At 33.2% G+C, this 15068-nt stretch overlaps 1 pseudogene; it reads left to right on the forward strand.

Moving 5' to 3' along the window:
- Positions 1 to 7085: 7085 nt before the first annotated feature.
- LOC143399334 (NADH dehydrogenase [ubiquinone] 1 alpha subcomplex assembly factor 4 pseudogene) lies at positions 7086 to 7754 on the forward strand (annotated as a pseudogene).
- The last annotated feature ends 7314 nt before the right edge of the window (positions 7755 to 15068 follow it).

Below are 15068 nucleotides of genomic sequence, written 5' to 3' on the forward strand. Positions count from 1 at the left end.
GCATCAAACTTGTGATCTTCATTCCTCAGCCTCCTGAGTATCTCAGATTATAAGCATGCACATTGTCTGGATGCCCCCAAATTTCCTCTTTGGAATGGGAATATCTATTGTTTACTGTTGGATATGTAGTGGGCAGTTATTAAGTTTACAGTTTTTCCATCAAGGGATACTGATCCTAAAGAACCTCATCCACTTATGTATTTGATTTATGTAACAAGATATTGATATCAAGCTTGAATCCAGTGCCAGAGTATGATATGAATTTTGAGGAATTTTAAGAGAAGATCAATATATTTTTCAAGTGGGAGGTAGCCACTAAATTTGGTATAATTTGTTGCATAACAACAGATAGAAATAGATGATTGTTCAAAATGTATGTCAACTGGAAAATGTTGCCACCATTCATTGTTTGGCTTTCTTGAGGGGCTATCTACAAAATGACTGTGCACAATAATTCAATACTTATACTTTTCTTTCTGTCATAGTACAAGAATATATGTATATATACATATATTCTTCTAAGGTCTATTGTTTAAGTTGGCATATCCCTTTGCATGCCCATTAGAGATCTTTGACTCCTGATCAAGTTTATCTTTTTTCTTCCCTGCTTCATAATACGATAAGAAATTGGACATCAGTATAGACTCCTGATCCTCACATTCACCAGTCACTAACTACCAACTTTTGCCAACCCAGTATTTTCCTACCTTTCTTTACATCTGCTGCATTGACATTTTTCAAGCTTTAACCTCTCATATCATAACCTGCAATAGTCTCTTAGATTTTTGAACTTTCTGTGGATTTGCATACTCTTCTTGCCTAAACTATGTCCCTTTCCCTTCGGCGTGGTGAAAGTTTTCTCATCTTCAGGAAGCGGTATCATGTCCTGAGGGCCACCTTCCCTCGCCCTCCTAACCTCTCCATAGCAAACCACTGCCTTCCTAACGAGTTTTTAAAATTGATTCAAAGATGTAAAATGCATATTGTGTGGTACAACACTAGATATTAAATATGATGCTAGGTTATTGGAAATACAGTTCATGACCTTAAGGTAGGTTACAGTCTAGTAGGAGAGATAAAATAAAAATATTATTTTAGCAAAATCAATGAATGTTAAAGTAGCCACGATATGCTATAGATACTAAAAGATGAGTGCTAAGCTCTGGGAATGGCGGAGATGTGAGGGATGACACTAGTCAGGAAGATTCTGACATCATGAAGATTAAAATTTAAATACAAAACCTGCTTTCACATCAGTTCTTTACTTAGGTACCTAATTTGTGTCTCTACAGATCTCTCTACTAGTTACTTAACTAATTTTTAATTCACTCATTAAATCATTCATTCATTAAAGTCAACAGTTTGTCAGGAGTAAGGCACTGAGTTAAGATCTGTCAGACATGTCTGAGCTGTTTAAAAACAAACATTATATATAAGCAACAAAATAAAACATACTGTCTTTAAAGTTAATGTAGCAACTTCTTATTTTGAACTGTTGATCAAGTTGTATTCATATATAATTGATTAGTTTCTTAGAAAAAATCTTGTCAATCTGTAATTTGTATATTTCAAAGCAGTCCTCAAATATCCTAAAGGTAATTTTCCTAAACAGATAATTTAGAATGTCTGCAATTAGAGTTGTAAGTGATGATTATCTGCAATAGTAATTTTCTTGTCTTAATGGCAATGAGATGTGTATTAATTTTGAAAAAGTGTGTCACCCATTATTCCTGTTTAGAATGCTGCTTTCCCCTCAGAAACAGATAAAATACTTCCTACTGAAAGTGACGTAAAGTATGAGGGAAGTGGTCAACTTAAAGAATGACATCAAATATCTCAACCTTAAAAATCCACAGCAAGGTTTGATGGGTTGATTCTAATCTCATTAACCATAAAATAGCTATTGAGGGACAAAGTGTGTTACATTTGCCAGAAAAGGTTTCTATCCATTCATATTAATAATAGTAACATTGATATTATTAAACTTACATCTACTCATATTATTAATGTGAATGGATATTATTGTATCTTTTCATCCAATTTCTTGTACCCCAAGTAATTACATCATAAAGGAGTAACTTTAGACATACATTGTATTTAGACAATGCAACAGTGAAGAAATGGTGATATTAGGGTAATTATTTAGCAGAAGGGGTGTTAGCTTTTACTTTCTGAATTAATCTGGAACAATGTGCGACAAATATTTCTTGTGAAAGGTCACATAGTAATAAATATTTTAGCGTTGTAGATCATATTTTCTCTACCACAACTGTTCAACTGTACATCATAGCAAAAAGCAGTCATAGACATTTCCTAATAAAAGGATGTGGCTGTGTGCCAATAAAATTTTATTTATAAAACAGTTGGCAAGTCACATTTTGTTGCAATATGTAATTTGCCAAATGAAAATACATTCTTCGCAATCTTTGTAGGAGTGCTATGAAAGTTCAAATGTGTAATGCATGTTCAACAAAGAGCCTTTAAACCCAATAAATATATAATACATTCAAACCACTAATCTTGTTATACATAGAGGTAGAGACCAAGACAAACTGAATGAAGTAAATCTTATTCTTTATATGGACAGGAATAATGTCTAGCACTGTGCCTAATAAAATTAGAAAATCAATGAACAACCTGAACAAATCAATATGTGAATAAAGTATAACATATCATTACTAATTCATTAACATAAAGCATTTAAATGTAAATGTTTATATACATTCATGAATACAGTTGTGTGTACTTTAATGACAGTGACACATTCTCAGAAACACATCATCATGATGAGGTGATTTTGACATTGTGTGAACATTAGTATGTACTTACACAAACCAAGGTGGTGTAGCCTAGTTACCCAGAGTAGTTGTTATGAAGCACATAACTGTATTTATATTCACAAAATACATCTAACAAATCATGTCATCAGACTAAACATTTATATGTTGTTACAAATATGAAATACTAAAATAATTGTATAAACAATTGTATTGTATATATGTTCTGGACACATGTTTTTGACAGATATGTTTTATGAATATTTTCTTCCACTTTATGAGATATCTTTTCATTTACTTAATCATACCTTTTGAGAACAAATATGTTAAATTTGATAAAGTTCAATTGCTTTTTCCCCTCAGCCTAGTAAATATTTATGTACTCATAAGGTATGATGATTTTTTTTTACATTTTATTCCAGAAAATTTTAAAGATTTGTCTTTTATATTTAAGAATGAATCACTTGCAGTTAATTTTTTATAAGGTGTGAGGTAGTAGGTCAAAATTCAATTTTTTCCATATATTTATTCAGTTGGTGGTGCATCATTTGTTAAAAATGGTTTCTTATGTTAAAATTTGACTTCTACTTTAGTGAGGGTCCATTTTTAGACCTTCTATTTTGGACACTTAACCAAAATGAGCCAGGGTTTTCACTGGAATTACACTGAATCTTTAGATTAATTTTGGAAAAACTGACATTTTAAAAATATCTTGTTTTTAATTTTATTATATAATCTCATCAACAATTTAATTATGATTTATCTCTCCATTTATTTAGGCCTTCTTTAGTTTCTTTCAGCAAAGATAGGGTCAAGAGGGTCTTGTTGTGTTTCAGGCTGACCTCAGATTCACAATCCTCCTACCTCAACCTTCCAAGTAGTTGGAACCATCACATGTAGATTTAAGTTTAATTTTCTAATTGTTTTCAGTTCACACATAGGAAATGATTGGTTCTAATATGTTGATTTTATATCCTATGATCTTGTTAAAATTATGTTATTTGTGTTGTTTAATAGAATGATTTATTTTTATATATAAGCAACCATTTTATCTTCAAATAAAAATAGTTTTGCTTTTTCATTTCAAATATTTTTGCTTTGTATTTCTTTTCCTACCTATTGTACTGATTAGAGCTTCAATATGATGATGATAGAAACAATAACAATGGAGTCCATTTGTTTATAAATTTAGATTGATACTACCAAACCATTATGCACTATACTTTTGCCTAAGTATTTTTTCATGTAATGTTTCCTTTAAATCTTAGACCTCTAATTTGAGTTTTATTTTGTAGACAAAGAAAACTGGCCTTCCTGGCCACTGACTAATAAAATCACTCTGTTAATAAATAGTCTGTTTGCATGGGTTTTCCACTAAGTTGAACTACAGAATCTGTGCTTTTAAAGAAAAATCCCTAGAAGCCACAATTTTATAAGTAGAGAAATTTCAGTTCTTCCACTCTTATTTAACCCCATCATCCATTGTTTGGTGCTGGCTCCAGGGTTCAACTGCTTTTATCTGCATTTGAGAAAACTTGTAAATATTAGAAGTATAGCTTCCTTACCTAGAAATCTGAGAATTTAGTAACTAAATGCTTCATTGGGTAGACAATAATTGTCCTACTTTAATTTGTTTAATTTATTGAGGGACAAGTGACAGAAGTCCATGACCTGGCAGAGTTGTATAGGGGTCATTCTCTAATCCTTTTTAGTTAGAATACTTAATGAAGATCCATTTCAAACAGATGAGTACTTTATGTTCATCAATCCTAAGGTGAGGGGAGAAGAAGAGGAGCGGGAAACCAATAGTCCTGTTATTGAATTGTTCCTTGTTAACCATAGTCTTGTCTATGGTGCCAAAGTTTTGGTTGAAGATTTTCAAAGAACTGCATATTTGATCTAAAAGATTTTCCACTGCCAATAACAGAAACATGCCATTTATTGTCCTTCCTAGATCTGTCCAATTAGTACAAGACGGAGCCATCAGTTCCAAATATATTTTTTAATTACAAATAGCAACTACAATTATTTTCCATTATCTTGTATCTGAAGAAATTTGTCCACTGACTCTAATATTAACACTTGTTAATGCCTTCTTTCTCTGCTTTAGTCCTTCAGCTTCTTAAAATGGTGCTCTTCATATGATATTTCCACTTCCTCAGGTCTCATTTGTTCTATCTCACTCCAGTCTGGTTTCCATTTCTTCCATTCCACTGCACCCAATATTATCAAGGTCACACTGACAAGATGAATGCTCTACAGTTTTTCAAAACCTCTGGTGATTTTTCTCTGGTCATTTATCCTTCTATTTAAAAGTAGTATGAGATACCTTGGATCACTCTCTTTCCCCAGGGCTTCTCTCCTCATTTTTATAATCCATTGACTAACCAGTGGGTTATAAAAATGAGGTGTCTAGATTTTGAGTGAAGAAAAATTATGGTAGAGCCAAGAATGGATTCTGGAAGACAAGTGGAAAGGCTGTTGGTCATAGTTGATGATAGATTCAGCTGGTATGTTCAGAAAGAGTTGGAGTTAAATGAATAGATAAAATAATTTGTAGGATGTAAAACTGGAAACTCTTGAGGACTGAAAAATTTTGGTTCAATTTTGAATATGTTGAAATTTAGGAACTCATTACATAGCCAGATAGAGATACTGAATAGACATTGTCACAATGGATATGAATCACAAAGAAGAATTCTGAGATATAGCTAATTTAGAGCATCATCAATATAGGAATTGATTTGAGACCATGGGTTTGAATGTAATCATTTAAGAACAAAAGAATAAATTGAAAGAGAGGTTTTAGCCAGAAATATGGTATAGACTGTATGTATTCTAGTTCTTCACTCATTTAAAAGAATAGTTACAGAGTAAATCTGGATATATAGGAAGTGACAAGATAATAATCCACGGAGTTGTTCTTTTTATTCTTTATCTCATGAGACACATTTGTCTTTCAGTTTGTGATCCAACTTAATATAGCTGAAGGCACATAAGCAGTAGATTTTACCATACCTGTCGTACTACTTTTAATAATGTATTTCATAGGTAGCAAAGTTCCATATAATATATAAAGTTAGTATTTGATATAGTATTACTTATATTTGGTTATGATGAAGTAGTTTGGTATAAATAGATTGTTTTGGCATTTAAAATAAAGTTTTGCTATAACCATGAAAATCATTTAATTCTTTGCTATTGTCTGAAAATGTCACACATACTATTTTTCCCCCCCCCAGGCTGCTTTTGAAATGCTTTAACTTTAATGATTGATTTTGAGTAAATAGTAGAATTTTTTTTTTTTACTCTCAACAAATAGATTTTTTAAAAATATTAAACAAATCTAAGGTAGGAAATTAAAAAATTAAAAATTAAAAAAATCATACTTGCATTTGGGAAAAAGAATATATACATGTAGAAACAATGCTAGCTTTAATATAAGCGAATCAGAAAATGGAACATTTTGTCATTAAAATGATTTTATATACACATTGGTAGTTTCTTCTAATTGTAAAAAATTATGTTGATTATTAAACCAGATAATCACTTTTGAAATATTTTTTCCTAAGTAGAGAATAGGGGTGTAGAAAAACAAATAACTAAGAAATATTTTAGTACTTTAAAAGTAGGAAATGATTATCTTGAAATTATTCTTTTGCTCGAGCATCACCTTTTAATAACATATTAATCACATTTGTGAACAAAAATGATAATACATTATTTAATTTTTTCAAGCCCTTGATAACTTAGATAATGAGAAGTAAAGGATTACCATTGGTCTTTTCACCAATTTAATTTATATTTTCGAACTATATCTGGCAATCAGATTTTTCAACTTGAACTTTCTGAGAAAAAATGTTAACTAAGTTACAAAGTAATTGATAATAAAGAACATTTACTTTGGAATGCATTATAGTTAAATAATACACACACACACACACTTTATTTATTTAAGAAATGGAGAATTTCTTCAGAAATATAAAAACCTATTGGGAAATCTATTTTTTAAAAAATTCAGTAATCCATTAATTTCACACTACAAGTAAATCCATGTTAAGTTGAAATCAGGTTATTCAACAAATGTAAAATTCAAAACATCTGAAACATCTCAGTTCCTTATTATTAACAAAACAAACTTGTACAAATCATTTTAAAATTTTATGAAAGCATAAAAAGGCACACATTATTCTTTTCCCAAATGATGCTAGTTGATACTTTTTTTTCCATATTTTCTTCGAATGGCTTAATCTACAATTATTACTTCAATGTATAATATTCTAATCTAAAATACCACAGTGGAGAGGTCACTGGCGCCGGTGTTTTCCCACGTGCGTTGTGAACCTGAGGGCATCATGTTATGAAGAGATGGGGGCTCGGGTGACCCGCGCGATCAGGAATTTCAACATAGAGAACCGAGCAGAACGGGAAATCAGCAAGCCGAAACCCTCTGCGGCTCCCAGGCACCCTTCCACCAAGGGCCTGCGAGAGCAGATGAGCTACAACCCAGAAGTTAAGGGAGAAATTGCTAGAAAAGATGACAGGCTGCTCTCATTACTAAAAGAAGTGTATGTTGAGTCCACCGATCCTGTATCTTCCCTGCGGGTGAAAACTACTGAAACACAGCAAGAATCAAAGGAATTCAGATTGCCAAAAGGCCACCATTTTGATATGTTGAATATTAAGAACATTCCTAAAGGCAAAATATCCATTGTAGAAGCATTAACACTTCTCAATAATCATAAACTTCATCCAGAAACATGGACTGCTGAGAAAATAGCTCAAGAATACCATTTAGAACTGAAAGATGTAAATGCCCTGCTCAAGTATTTTGTTACTTTTGAAGTCAAAATTTTCCCTCCTGAAGACAAGAAAGCAATACAATCAAAATGAAGAAAGTGATGAAATTGATTTTCCCATATGTACTTCCCATTCCCATATCCCTTTTATTTCCTCATTTTTAGTATATAAAATTATATAAACTAAAAAAAATAAAAATAAAAAAAAATAAAATACCACAGTGAAGAATCTGCCACTGTAAGGAAAGAAACTCTGATTGAAGTGACATCTTGCACTGGATGCCCTCAAGAAACTTACACACCTCCAACAGTTTAGGAATGCTTGTGCTATCTTAGGTTCTCACCCCAAGCTCCAAGTCGTTATTTTTGGGCTTGTTCCCTTTCTAGAAATGTATACTGCTTTGGAAAATATGGATTCACCTCAGGTGTGTTATGAGCTAGGCCAAATATCAGATTGATGAAGTTTGTTGAATGGAATGTTTATTTCCTTTTGGTTTGTGCTGAGATTTATTTTCTTGTGAATCTTGAGCTCTGAGAGATATCTGGTTATAATAGAAAGTAGCTTTGACACTGTAGTAGAGGGTTTACTTCCCTTCAGGTCAGAACTAGACACACATAGTAATTTAGTTGAATTGAGGCAGAAATCATGGCACTGGGGCTCAAAATGACAACTTGCAATTGATTAAAAAAATCCCTTGTCAGCCTGAGTTGCTAAACTCTGTGTATCCTAGATAGACTGCAATTTTGTGGAGTTCTATAACCTACACTATCCACACAACCCATGCCCCCATTTCTCTTAACATATATTTCACTATCTATAAGTATAATTTATGCAATAAAATAAATGTGGTATTTTTATTAATTTCTTGGTATTTTTTAAATAGTTATACAGGAGGAGATCCTGAATTCTAATGCTAGCAGTTTAGAAATGGTGTTATGATATATATTGAGGTTTTGCATTTCAAATAACTTTTTTGGGGGGAGGGTACCAGGGATTGAACTCAGGGGCATTATACCACTGGGCCATGTTCCCAGCCTATTCTGTGTTTTATGTAGAGACAGGGTCACACTGTGTCACAATATGTGACGGAATCAGGCTCATTCCGGGCTTATTGGGCTGGCAACAAAGAGACCACACAAACACAGAAAATACCTTTTCCGGGGTTCAGCATGGCTCTGCACCCTCAGGAATCAAGCTCTCATGCTAGAGGGCATGGAGAGCAAGGGAGGCAAGAGGCAGGAAAAGGCTGAGCACACCTGAAACCCCCCTGTTTACTGGGGAGAAGCGATTGATAAAATATTCCACCCAAATAAGGCAAGGGGTCAGGTTTCAGGGGGTTGAGTCTAGATTCCTAATGGCTTGTGGTCAGTAGATTGATTGAGATCTTGGCAATCAATCTGCCTGTGGAAACACAGGCAGAGCGAGAGGAAAGGGCACACTTTCTTCACAGTCCAAAGAACGCACAATGACAGACCAGTCCTCTCATATGCTCAAATGCACATAGCTCACACACACAGCCCATGGATGGCTCCTGACATTACTGTGTTGCTTAGCACCTAGCTTTTGCTGAAGCTACCTTTGAATTCGCAATCCTCCTGCCTCAGCCTCCGGAGCTGCTGGAATTTCAGACTTGTGCCACAGTGCAAGCTTCAAAGACTTTTTTTTTTCTTTTTTCAATTTTTTTATTCTTTTTTTCTCCTTTTTTTTTTCAAAGACTTTTTGATTGAAGTCATTTTTATCCTTAAGTCTGAGTATTGTATTACATACAAATAAACGGAGAACTTAGAAACTGCATGAGAAAATCTGTGTTCACTTTATCATTTATAGCTTGGGGAAATTCTAGTTTTATCAATGGCATTCTCCAAATGCACAGGAAGTAGAGAGTAACACAATGAAGTGGTGGATTAATGCTGTCTGCTCACATCTTTTCCTTCCCTAGAAATTTCCTGTCATCTTTTTTAGACATTTTCTAATGGATTCTTTGCTTTTTCTTATAGATCCCTAGGTTATTCATAGCAATTGAGACCCACATAAAGAGCAAATATTTTCTATTTTGTGTTTTTTTAATCATGTATTTTGAAATAATTATAGATTCACAAGAAATTGCAAACATAATATAGAGAATATCTACATGCAAATCATCTTTTTTTCCCAGCTATAAATTTAGTACATTATCAAAACCAGGTATTTAACATTAGCACACAGTTTTTTAATATGCATTTATCATAAGTATAAATTCATGTAATCACTACCATAACCAAGAGAACTAGTCCACTACCACAAACTAGTCCATGCCTCCTTTATGCTGTCCCTTCAGAGTCATACCAGCCTCCCTCCTTCTCCACTGTCCCCAACCAGGCAACCACTAATCTATTACTCATCTCTGTAATTCTACTATTTTATGAAATATAAATGGAATTAAACAGTATGTGACCTTTTGAGATTAGCATCTGTCAATGAGTATAACTTCTTTTACAAATGATTATATCTTCTGAAAATTGGGGCAGTTTTATTTCTTCCTTTCTCCTCTAAATCTCTTGCATTTTCTTTTCTTACTTTATGGAACTGGATGGAACTTCCAGTACTATGTTTAGTAACTGGTGAGCATCATTGCCTTTTTCAGTTTTGGGGAAACAAGCTTCCAGTCTTTTATCATTACATCTGAATTTAGCTGTAGTTTCTTTGATAGATGATCTTTCTCAAGTTGAAGAATTTTCTGTATTTTCTTTTTCTTCTTTTTTAAACACGAGTAGGTTGAATTTTATTAAATGTGTTTTTCTACATCAATTAATGTGAACTCATGCTTTTCTCCTTCAGCTTTCTTTAACTTGGTGAATTACTTTGATTTTCATTTATTGAACCAATCTTGTGTACTATGACCTGCACAGCCGAACCCTAAAGACTAGTGAGGGGTGATGGGGGATTAAGAAAGAAGAAAGACATACAAACATTTTCAAAGAGAAAGCTAGGACCAGATGGGACACTGAACTCTGACGGAGAAATAGTGACCCAGAACTAGAACAGCAGGTTTATTATATAGGTATTTTTGTCATCAAAAGGTTTTCTGTGGGAAAGTTTGTGCAAAGCAAGCAGACTTGAAAGTACTAGAGCTTGCAAGCTATTGTAATTATCTTGTTATGCTCAGAATTCTCTATGCCTGACAGCTGGTGTCTGAGCTCAAGGTCAAGAATGATATAATTTCGTGCCTTTGCACAGAACTTCATCAGGCAGGGCATCACCATAGCTCTTGGGCAATCTTATCCTGCACCTTTGCACAGAAAATTCCCAGACCAAAGTGCAGCTACAGATCCAAGGCAGTCAGAGACTACAATCCAAGTCACCATTCTCCACACTTGTGTCTTTGGAATAAACTACATTTGGGCATAGTTCATAATTCTTTTTTACATATTGCTAAATTCTGTTTGCTATTATTACAAGTATTTTTACAACTATATTCAGGAAGAATAAGGAGCTCTAGTTTTTTTTTTCATTTTTTGTATTGTTTTTCAATTTGGTAACTTCATAAAAGGTAAGGTGAGTATATAGATTATTGATATGAACAGTTCCATATTTTCTAATATAAATATTTAGTGCTGTAAATAATCTCTCAGCACCTCTTTAGCTCTGTGCCACAAATTTTGATATGTTGGACTTTTATTTTCATTCAATTTACTCTATTTTTAAAAAATGTTTCTTTTAAGATTTCTTTTTTTTTTTACTATGGTTTATTTAGAATTATGATCATTCAGTTTCTATGTATTTGGCAATTTTTCCTTTTATAGTTCTGTTATTGGTTTCTAGTTTGTTTTTGTTATAACCCTATATAATACCCTATATAATTTCAATTTTTAAAATTTGTTTGAAGTTTGTTTTGTTAAACATGATACAGCTGATGTTGGTTTATGTTCTGTAAGCACTTGAAAAGAACAGGCATTCTGTTACTATTGTGTGTAACATTCTATATATGTCAATTAAACCCTATATTAATAATGTTTTGAGTTTTATGCCCCCCCCTTTTTGTCTAGTAATTCTATAAAATATTAAAATGGAGTGCTGGAGTCTCTAACTGTAAATTTTTCTCTCTCTTCTTTCTGTCTATCTGCTTTTTGCTTCACATATTTTGCAATTTTGTCATCTATGTATGCACATTTAGGGTTGCTCTTTCATCTTGGTAGTTTGACTCTTTTATAATTATGTGGTATCTATTCCTTTTCTTCAGAATTTTCTTTTCTCTGAAGTCTACTTTATTGAACACTAATATAATCACAGTGCTTTTTTTGATTAATGTTTGCATGGCATATATTTTTTTCACCACTTATTTTAAACCTATGTATGTAATTATATTTAAAGAGAGTATCTTATTGTCTTTTAGATAGTTAGGCTTGGGTTTTATCCATCTCCTAATTTCTATCTTTCGATTATTGTACTGAGAACGTTTTACATTTAAATTCTATTGGAAACAAATTGCCTTGGTTTTCCTTCATCTGAGAATGTTTTTATTTATCTTCATTCTTGAAGAATATTTTCCCAAGAATTGTCTAGTGACAGTTCTTCCAGATTTTGAAAAATTGTATGCCACTTCCTTCTCACCTGCATGGATTCAGGTGAGAAATCTAATGTTTAATTAGATTAGCTCCTTTACAAAAACTAGTTTGTTGTCTCTCAATGAATGTTCTCAAGAGTTTGCCTTTGGAAGAGATTTTCTTTGTTTTGTTTTGAAGCTTAAATATGATGTATCTTCACATGGATTAATTTTAGTTTATCCTATTTGGAGAGTTCTCATCTTTTTAATCTGTAAATTTATAACTTCTATCAAATTTGGGTTGAGACTTTTCAAGTAATTTTTAAACCTCATCCTTTTTGACCTCTTATTCTGGCACATCAATGGCACAAATGCTTGATCTTCTGTCATAGTCTCTTTCCATTCACTCTTTTCTCCCGGCTCTACAGATTGAATAACTCTTATTGTTCTCTCTTCTCGTTTAGTGATTCTCTCCACTGTCCTATCCATTCTGCTGTTGACATATCTATTGACTTTTTATAAATTTCAGTTCTAAAATTTTTATTGGGTTCATCTTTAAATGTCTCATTTTTTGCTGAGACTTTTTTTTTTCCATTTGTTTCAGTCATGTTCATAATAGCTTCTTCAAGTACTTTTGTGATGGCCACTTTAAAATCCTTTTCAGATATTGTAACATCTGTGTCATCTCAGTGTTTCCATCTGTTACAGTCTTCCCTCATTCAGGTTGAGATTTTTCTGCTTCTAGGTATAAGTGCTTTTTGATTGAAGCCTGAGTGTTGTGCACATTCTGTGAAACTCCAACTCTAGTCTGTGTAATAGCAAGGCCTTTGTGGGACCATTCTAGCCAGGGAAGAGGCAGGTTACCTCACCCTTGTCAGAGGTGTAACTCCCCTGCAGGCCTTCATTCACACCTGGTGGCGAGGTGAGGGAGCTGGCTCTTATCACTGCTCTTTTAGAGTAGTAAGTCATCCTCACCTTCCCTGGGCCTGCTGTGATGCTGTCCCATAAGAAGAAGGAGATGGCTGGTTACTGTCCTGCAGGAATAACAATCGTGTATCCTCACTTAGCCTTCTCTGAAAGTACTTAAGCTAGGGGTTGTGGCACCACAGCACAAGGTGGCAAGCGTGGGAGTTTTGGTTCTACTCTCAACAGTGTAAGAAGTGTTGGGGTGGTACCACATTTATTATGTGGCTCTTGGAATTGCTCTGTAATAGAGCAATTATGGTCTAAAAGCTTTCTGTCTTGCTAGATTGCCTCTTTCCTATTTTGTTTTTTTTTGCCTGAGATAGCAAGCTTTTCCTGGGATTTTTCAGTGTGTGCCCACTGGCATTTTCAGATTTTCTCCCTGTCTTCAGCATCCAGTATGAATTATTTGAGGCAGAAAAAAAAAAAAAAAAAAAAAAAAAAAAAAAAAAAACCTAGGGTAGTCATCTCTGTCATTCCTTGATCCTGAGGTCCCTAATGGATATGTGTTTTCTTCTCTTCCTTATTCTGATTCTTCTTGTATTTGTGTGTGTGTGTGTGTGTGTGTGTGTGTGTGTGTAGGTTCTTGGCTACTGTAGTTGCAGAAAAAGGGAAGTATATGTCTACTTTGTCTTTCTGAAGCAGAAGTCTATATAGCTGGTTTTAAAATATTTGTTAAAGAATTTCTTTAATCAAAATATAAAATTTTAACATAGTCAAACTTATCAATTGTTTTACTTATGTTTTGTACTTTTTGTGTCTTGAGAAATTTCTCCCTAACCTAGGCTGTAAATGTAGCTTTCCAAAAGTTTGAAACTTTAAATTACAGTCAGGTATTTAATGTATGTGAAATTGATTTTTTTTCAGGTTGGAAAGAATGTATTTCATTTTATTTCAATTTTTACAAGGATAATCAACCATCTTAGCTTCATTTCTTGACTGATCCATACATTTCTCAGCAATATATACTGCTACCTCTATTTTATATCCAATTTCCTTTGATGTATGGTACTCTTTGGGGATGTCTCATTATATCTTATTGATCTATTTGCTTGCCTTTTTGTAAATGTGTGCTGTTCAAAGTACTATAATTCTAAGATAATTCTTGATTATATATAATTCTTGATTATATATTATATACATAAGCAATTAGTAATTTCCAAATTTTCTTATATATTCTTGCTTCTTTGCTTTATAATCAGACTTCCAAGTATTATGGAAAATTGACATATTCATTAAATTGAATATTCAATCCATTAGTGTTTAGGTTTAGATATTAGGTGTCTCCCCAAACCTCATGTGTGACAATGCAAGAAAGTGCAGAGGTGAAATGACTGGATTAAGAGATCCTTAATCTAATCAGTGCATTAATCCTTTGATGAGGATTAATTTGGTGGTAACTGTAGGCAGGTAGGGAGTGGTTGAAGGAGAAGGGTCCATAAGGGTGTGCCTTGGGGGGGTATATATTTTGGGAACTGAGCTTAGTCTCTCTCTGCTTCCTGGTGGCCATGTCCTGAACTACTTTCCTCCATCATAGTCTTCTGGCATGACGTTTTGCCATGAAGTCAGAGCAATGGAGCTGGCCATTTATGGAATGAAACCTCTGAAACTAGGAGTCCCCAAATAAACTTTTCCTCATCTAAAATTGTTCTTGTCAGGTCTTTTGATTACAGCAACGAAAAGCTGACTAAAACAATTGGCATATTTAGTATTACTTAGTTTTTCATCTTTTTTCATTGGTATATAAATGCAATTATATAGTAGACACTCTTTTCTGAACTTTATTCACTTAACATTAGGCTTGTGAGAAATATCTATATTTTTACAGGTATCAGTAGTTTGTTCATTTTAATAACGTAATTTCTATAACAATCGAATATATTTCTATCATATTATATCATATACTGTGTTATCATAGATTGTTCCTTCTGTCTTTTCCTATTTTCTCCATCCTTTTAGTTTTTCTCCTCTGTCAGTTTAGATGTTATAAATATCATTTATAGTCT

The sequence above is a fragment of the Callospermophilus lateralis genome, chromosome 5 (assembly GCF_048772815.1).
Source record: "Callospermophilus lateralis isolate mCalLat2 chromosome 5, mCalLat2.hap1, whole genome shotgun sequence".
Taxonomy (NCBI): domain Eukaryota; kingdom Metazoa; phylum Chordata; class Mammalia; order Rodentia; family Sciuridae; genus Callospermophilus; species Callospermophilus lateralis.